At 46.1% G+C, this 7,724-nt stretch overlaps 1 protein-coding gene across 6 annotated transcripts in view; it reads left to right on the top strand.

Annotated features, from left to right (window-relative positions):
• Positions 1-7,724, top strand: part of CNOT8 (CCR4-NOT transcription complex subunit 8) — a 35,650-nt gene that overhangs the window by 16,634 nt on the left and 11,292 nt on the right. The window contains exon 1 of one of the 6 annotated variants that reach the window (XM_067032017.1): positions 16-647. The exons of 2 other annotated variants lie outside the window; for them this stretch is intronic. The gene's annotated coding sequence lies outside the window, so the exon portion shown is untranslated. Of the gene's footprint in view, positions 1-15; positions 648-5,085; positions 5,361-5,392; positions 5,577-7,724 lie in introns of those variants that run through there. 3 more of the 6 variants (XM_067032019.1, XM_067032018.1, XM_059062958.2) reach the window with 3 other exon arrangements.

Here is a 7,724-nt window from a genome sequence, read left to right as displayed (position 1 = left end):
AGCGCCCTTCTTGCCAAAGGACATCTGAAAGCTGAGAGGAAATGCGCAGTTCAAGCCAGAGCTGGAAAAAGCACATTTGGCTGACCTCTGGGCTTGTTTTTCTTCTTTTTAAAAACTTCCCACATCTCCCTCAACTTAAGAAAATGTCGCTGTCCCCTAGGAGGCAGTTTCGATAAGAGGCATGGGTGTCCGATCATGTTGAAGGCAGAAGATGGGCAGTTCAAGTGGATAAAAAGGTGACATGGACCACAGGGCCTCATTTTCTCTCTCTTTTTTTTTTCTTTTTGCGGTACGCGGGCCTTTCACTGTTGTGGCCTCTCCCGTTGCGGAGCACAGGCTCCGGACGCGCAGGCTCAGCCGCCATGGCTCACGGGCCCAGCCGCTCCGCAGCATGTGGGATCTTCGTGGATCGGGGCACGAACCCGTGTCCCCTGCATCGGCAGGCGGACTCTCAACCACTGCGCCACCAGGGAAGCCCATTTTCTCATTTTTGATTGCTTCTGTTGCTGCTGAGGGCAGCCAACGGAGGAGAGATGTATCAGCTACTACTATTCAGTCTAGATGCAGGAAAGGAACCCCTGGAGAGGTGAAGTTTACACTTTGGAACAGGTGAAATTAGAATACAGGATGACCCGTGATGTAAAAAGGTGAGACCTTTGAAAAAGAAGTGAGCTTTTATTTTTAAATTTCTAAAAATTATTTTTGAATAGGTAATAGGTATGTCTAATATAAAAAACAAAAGGGTCCAAAGAGTGTACAGTAAAAAGCAAGTCTTTTTTTACTCCTTCCCAGTCCTCTACTTCTCCCAAGAGGCAACCCCTGGCACGAGTGTTTTGTATATCCATCCAGAGTTTGTCTCTGTAAACAAACATATATATCTCCCCATCTTTAGAAACAGCTTACCATATACGCTTGTTATGCTCCTTGCTTTTTTCACTTAGCACGCACATATGGAGATTGTTTCATATAGTACCTTTAAGAGCTACAATGTTCTTTTTAAGGCTGAGTGCTGTCCCGTTGTCTAGATGTGTCATACTTTATTTGGCCAATAAAGGACCATATCTTAGTCATCTTTCCCTGACTAAGTCCTTGCACAGCACAAAGCTCAGTAAACATTCAATGTTACAAATTTTATTTTGTACAACTTGTTCCTGTTTTTCATCATCCCTCCTTTTAGAGGTACCAATATTTTTTCAATATTCCAGATATTTGTATAATGTATATATTCCTGGCCATCCAAGTCTGCCTTGTGCACTGATCAAACCTTTGCTACCTCACTTCCAAGGCCCGCCTTAATCTAGCTCCTCTCATATAACATTATTCCTCACTACTTCCTATTTTCCTATGCTCTAAGCATCACTGTCATGTGCAAATATTTATTGATCGCTATGTACAGAAAAATTTTTTCTCTTTTTCTGTCATGCCTACCTCCAAGTAATTGCTTATACTAATCCTCCCACCCAGAATTTCCTTCCTTGTCTTGACCACTACTCTGCCTCTGGTTCTTTTTTTAATATATATAAATTTATTTATTTTATTTTTGGCTGTGTTGGGTCTTCGTTGCTGCACGCAGGCTTTCTCTAGTTGCGGTGAGTGGGGGCTACTCTTTGCTGTGGTGCGTGGGCTCCTTGTTGCGGTGGCTTCTTTTGTTGCAGAGCCTGGGCTCTAGGCGTGCGGGCTTCACTAGTTGTGGCACATGGGCTCAGTAGTAGTGGTGCACAGGCTTAGTTGCTCCACAGCATGTGGGATCTTTCTGGACCAGGGATCGAGCCTGTGTCCCCTGCATTGGCAGGCAGATTCTCAACCACTGCGCCACCAGGGAAGTCCCTATTTATTTATTTTTTTAAGGTAATCTTTAAAAACATAGATCGGGGGACTTCCCTGGCAGTCCAGTGGTTAAGACTCAGTGCTTCCAATGCAGGGGCCACGGATGGGTTCAATCCCTGGTTGGGGAATTAAGATCCCACATGCTGTGTGGCCAAAAAAACCCCAAAAAACAAAACAAAAAACAAACAGATTGGATCAGGTCATTCCTGTAAGTAAAATCCTTCTGGGTTTCCTGATGCACTTTTTTTTTTCTTTTAACATCTCTATTGGAATATAATTGCTTTACTATGGTGTGTTAGTTTCTGCTTTATAACAACGTGAATCAGCTATACATATACATGCACTTTGAACAGAGTGCAGTTTAAAACCTCCCAGGCTTTAGGCTCACTGGGCCTCTGATTTCCTGTGGAGCCACTCTGCCTTTGCTCCACCTCTTGGCTGCCCTGGCCTTTCACTACCTCCAACACAGAAAACTCATTTCTAATCCTTTTACTGCTCATGTCTCTCTCCCTCTCTCTCATTTCATGCTTCTTGTCCTACTCATCTCTGCCCAAATGCCACCTTCTCAGAGAGGTCTTCTTTAAGTAATTGCCTATATCTTCCCCCAATCCAATTATTCTCCATGACTTTTACCTCATTAGTTTCCTTCATGATGGCTATCAAAATTTTTATTATCCTTTTATTTCTTACTTGAATGCTTGCTTACTTGTTTTATTGTCAGTCCCTGCCACCAAATGTTAAGCTCCACCAGGCCAGGAACCATATCAGTTTCATTCACCAGTGCATCCTTCAGTGCCAATATGCAGCCCTGCCCATAGCAAATGGACCATAAACAAAACTGGTTGGATGAACACCCAATCCCATACTGGACTGGAAATCAGAAGACTCAAATCCTGGTCCTATCTTTGGGAGCTGGGTAACCTAAAATTATTTAATTAATGTGAAATTAGGGGAATGTATTAGTTAGGACACCTTGATGGACCCTCTCAGCTGTGGAAATAAGTCTTATGATTACTATTGGTAGATTTTGAAATGTTGTTAGTTTAGTAGACTCCAAGGGAGAAGGAAAATCAAATGAGATACAAATAAAATGATAGCTATTTCTGGATTTTAAAAAATGAACTCTGATCTCTGATCTAATCAGAGATCAGAAGGTTTTTCAGGTTGTAATAAAAAGATCAAAATAATACTCAAATGCTTAGTCATGAAACATGATCTTTGCTTTACACTTAGGGGAAGTTTGAAGCTCTGCTGATAATTGTCAAGAGTCAGAAGGTTTTTCTATTATGTAGGAAAAGCAGGGACAACACACTTCAAAAGCAGGAAATTTATCCAACTATACCAAGGAAACCAGACAGCTGGATGCATCTTCAGTTGAATGTAAAGATATATATATGTTATCTGATAAAAAAACAACATTATACAAAGTGACAGACCTTGTCTAAGCTTGGGGCAGTGGGTACTGTAATGGAATGGAATTAATCAGCTGACAGGCATCTAGGTGTGTCAGCACTCTATAAAGGTTTTTTTGATATTGGGGCTCATATAGCAGTACTATATGCCTGGAGGCATTTACCTTTTTCTCCATGTTCAAACTATTTCAAACCCAAATATTTATTTTAGATTTTATCTGATTCACTTTGTTGTAAAGCAATAAGAACAGCATAAAATCCATTGTTTGCAACAAACACTCCAAGGTCTCTGGAAACACAAGCCATCATTGTATTTGTGTTACCCTTGTTTTCAGTAACCTGAGAAATGAACAATCAGTTCTGGGTGAGGGGGCATTGTTTTCTGCTTGATTGTTTCAGTGCACAACAGGCCCAGTGCTGCAGGAAAAAACAGGCTGCTCTTCCTGTGACTAGCTGCTGATAGGCCTACGCTCTCCTGAATCTAATTACAGAGTGGATTATAGGATATTAGAAACTCACAGGACAGGGGGAAGGGAGCGGCTTACCTGCTTTCTCCATCACAGTATTGCTGAACAGAATGACAAGAGTGCTAAGTCTGCAGCAGAGCTAACAAACACTGAATATCTTGGCGATAACAAACTGAGACAGGCCAGAAACAATTATTTATTGAATACACTTATATATCTTCTACAGTGTGGGGTGGTTTTTCCATTTATTAACGCAAACATCTGCTGAGATAGTTATTCATAGCCGTATGTTACAGATAAAGAGACAGACACTCATGTGAAGGGGAGAAGGGGAGGAGTGTTCAGAAAATGCATTTGATGCGGGGTGGGGGTGGGGGGGGTCGGTTCACGTCCCTGGAGACTAGCTTTTGGGAATCCAGGTTGGAATTTGCCGCTGAAGACTTGCCCTGCCTCCAGTCTCGGAACTGGAGGTAGGATTTTGGAGAGCCTCTTTAGGGGGAAATGGTTAAAGGTAGGAAGGTGCAGGGACTTGGGGGTGAATTTGCTATCCACTTAACAGCCCCCTTCGAGGGAAGGCATCAGAAGTATGACCACAGCCATTCTCTGGGGAGTCCGCACCTTCTCGTAGGGACAGGGTGGAGGTCTTGCGACTGACTAGGAGGGCGGCCCGGAACTGATAGCTGTGTGCGGGAAGTCAGTGCTTTGTCTTCTCTCCCACCACTGGAGAACAAACGCTGCTAAGGACAGGCGTTGGCAAAGAGCTCTCTTTCCAAACAGTATTCACAGAGAATAGTAGGGCCGGTGGGAGCTTTGAAGGAACCTCCTAAGCTAGGCCTGTACCCCACTGGTCTCGCAACGAAGATCTGGCGAGCTCGCTTAGCGTCCGCCAGGTCTCGGACCTTCTCGGGAAGAGGCAGGGCGCCAACGCTCGCCCTGCGTCTCCCCAACCTAGGCTGCATCTTCTTTGTAACTCGAGCGGACCCTAGCGGGCTGGTTGCTATGGTAACGCTGCTCGCTCAGCTCCCCGAGGCTCGGAGGGGGGAGGCGGGCCTTGGCTGACGTTACCCAGAATTGGTGTCGGGGTGCTGCCCCACCCCCAACCCACTGTTTGCCAGAAAGGAAGCCGTATGGTAGAGGTTTTGTAAGTGAAGGGTCCAGGGGGCCGCATTAGTACAGAAAGAAGCGGTCAGGATCTCCCCCAGCGAACCTCCTCCCAGCTCAGCTCCCGCCGATTTTAATGGCCCTTCAAAGAAGGTAGACGGGAAGGTTGTAATTTGGAGGATTTGGTCTGACGGGCCACGCCCTTTACTCGGCCTTTGGTCTAGCTAGGCCACGCCCACCACGGGGGAGCTCGTTCTATACCACGCCCCCTCTGAGCGCACAATAGTAGAACCTAAATGGAGGAGCAGTGATCCTGGTGAATTGAACCAGCGAAACTAACCCAGCGAAGGCCGTAGGGGGCCGTATTTCACTTGCGTCGTCTGAGGTCGCCCCGCCCCGCCGTTTTCGCGGCGCCCTCTTGGTTTTGTGCCTGCGCGCGGCTCCCGCGAGCTCACAGGTTGGGCGAACACGCACCGAGTCGCCGAGGCGCGCAGAAGGGGAGGGGCAGGCAGCGTCAGGCGCGCGCCCGCCTGGAGTGACGCGAAGGGTGCAGGCGAGTCGGGAGGATCGAGTGGGTAGAGCGGTGCGGTCAGGTTGTTTGGAGGGCTGTGCGTAAGGTCGCTCTGGGCATGAGGGCGCTCATCTCACTGGGCCGCTCGGTTCTAGGAGCCGATCCGGGGCAGCGGGCGGAGAACACCGGGTCACGCCGCTCCCGGGTAGTCTGTCCGCCAGCTCGTCTGCCCGCGCTTCGCGGGCCCTGCCGGTCAGGGTAAGCGGGCTCCCGCTTATCAGAAAGGAGCGTGAGATGAGAGTGTGGGGGGCCATCGGGGGCCTGCGGGAGGAAGGGGAGTGGGAGCGTGCGAGAGGGACAGGGTGTGTGAAAAGAGAAAGAGGTCCATCGAATAGTAGTCATAATAACCACCACTACCACACGATGTTAATATTCTAGTGATATGTGTCGGCACCTTATATGCTTCATTCTGTTACCCCCTACAGCAGTCCTCCGAGGTGTGCACCACCATTAGACGACCCATTTTACAAGAAGGGAAAACTGAGGCACGAGAGAGCTGAAGTAACTTATGCAAAGCCACACAGCTCGTCCATGTCCTGGCTTCGAACTTAGGTCTCTCTGGCCCTAAGGCATGCAATTTAAAAATCTTCGTCTTACAAAAATAAAAGAGAAGAAAGGGAGTTAGGAGGGGGAGAGGGATGAGGGTGGTTTGAAGAGGGAGAGTGATCCTGAACAGGAAGAGAAGGATGACGAGAGACGGTATGAGTAAGAGGACCTGACTTGGGAACCTTGCGGGCTTACCCCTTCTTGGTTCTTGCGTCCCCGCAACTTTTTCTTGCTATTCGGTGGCTTTATGAACCCGAGCTCTTGGCTCTGGAGGAGCCAGCTCACAGACCTGGGCCACATGGGTGGTTTGAAGAACTGGTTGAACTGCGGTTCGGTCGAGGGTGGTGTCTTGGGATACTGTGTTTGGCGGGGACTGAGGACTGTGGCCCCCGCGGCAGTGGGTAGAAAGAACCCTCTTCCAAGCGGCTGCCATTTCTTCTGAAGTGCTGCTACTTCCTTTTCCATCTTACCCATGCGCGGCAAAGCCTTTGTCCGGTCGTCTAGAATGGGGAAGTGATGTTTATTGTTTCTTTGCACTCTTAGCCTTAAACAAAACACAATCAGAAAAACCAAAACATGCTTTTCTCCAGCAAGGTCTGGCACTCTGGATCGCCTGCAGAGAAAGCTTTCGGTTGCCTTTATCATTTACTTGCTCTTCAGAGCCTTCCTGGGTTAGTAAGGAGCTTTGCTTTGGAGAAGTTTACACTCTAGATCATTTGGGGGCGAACTGCACAGTTTGTTCTACAGATGGGCGCAGGGCAGAGACCTCAGTAACTCCTGGGTGACCTTCTTATACAGTCTAGTACTGGAAAACAGCAGGTATCAGGGCTTGTATTTTGCTTTCATGTAGAGTAGCTCATGTGGCAGTCAAGTTTTAAAGTCAGCCTGCAAGGCAAGCAGTGCATGCAACCAATATTATCCTTAAAATTTCCTTAGGAAGGTGCGGAGTTGGAGGTGGCCATAGTGTTTCTCAGTAAATCCAGCACAGTCGTTTTTCCTTCTGTTTTGAAGCTTGTTACTATTAATTTGGTTGTAACCCCGGTAGAGTAATTAGGTTTACCTTTAGGGGCCGTGTTGCACAAATAAACATAAGTGAATGGCATAGAGTCATTCTGCACTGGGAGGTGCACTGTGCAGTGCTGGCTCAGAGGTTTAGAAGGAGGAAGACTAATAATCAAGGGGAATGGTATGTTTGTGATGCCCATTTTAGGCTCATACTGGAGCATGTGCTCACTGAGTGGAAAGTGGCAGGCAGAATTGCTAGTATTATTATTATTTCTTTTTTGGCTAGCATATCCAGTAATTTATGCTAAGTCAAATGTGTTCAATGTGATTCCTTTTCAGTGTTTGTGTGGCACTACATTTGGGGCTTGCAAGTTTTCCTAGGTAAGGGTTTGGTGGAAGATTCGTCTTAAATGTTTTGCCACTGGTCTGATTTTGACTTCCTTGTTTGTCAGATATGTATAACAATGGTTAGCTTTTAAAAATAATCCAAAAAATTTTTAAATTATAGTTGATGTACAGTGTTATATAAGTTACAGATGTACAACATAGTGATTCACAATTTTTAAACGTTATACTCCATTTACCGTTACTATAAAATATTGGCTATATTCCCTGTGTTGAACAATATATCCTTGTAGCTTATTTTTTACATAATAGTTTGTACCTCTTAATCCCCAACCCCTATATTGTAAAAAGAATTTTCTTGGAAATGGAAGCCATGGACACTACCTTTTAAAATTAATGTCTCTGCATTTCAGTTTTCTTATCTGTAAAATGTAGAGAAAGATAGTACTG

This window comes from Kogia breviceps, chromosome 4 (assembly GCF_026419965.1).
Source record: "Kogia breviceps isolate mKogBre1 chromosome 4, mKogBre1 haplotype 1, whole genome shotgun sequence".
In the NCBI taxonomy this organism is placed as follows: Eukaryota; Metazoa; Chordata; class Mammalia; order Artiodactyla; family Physeteridae; genus Kogia; species Kogia breviceps.
The sequence above is the reverse complement of the archived record's forward strand: the minus strand, read 5'-3'. Positions and strand labels throughout refer to the sequence as shown.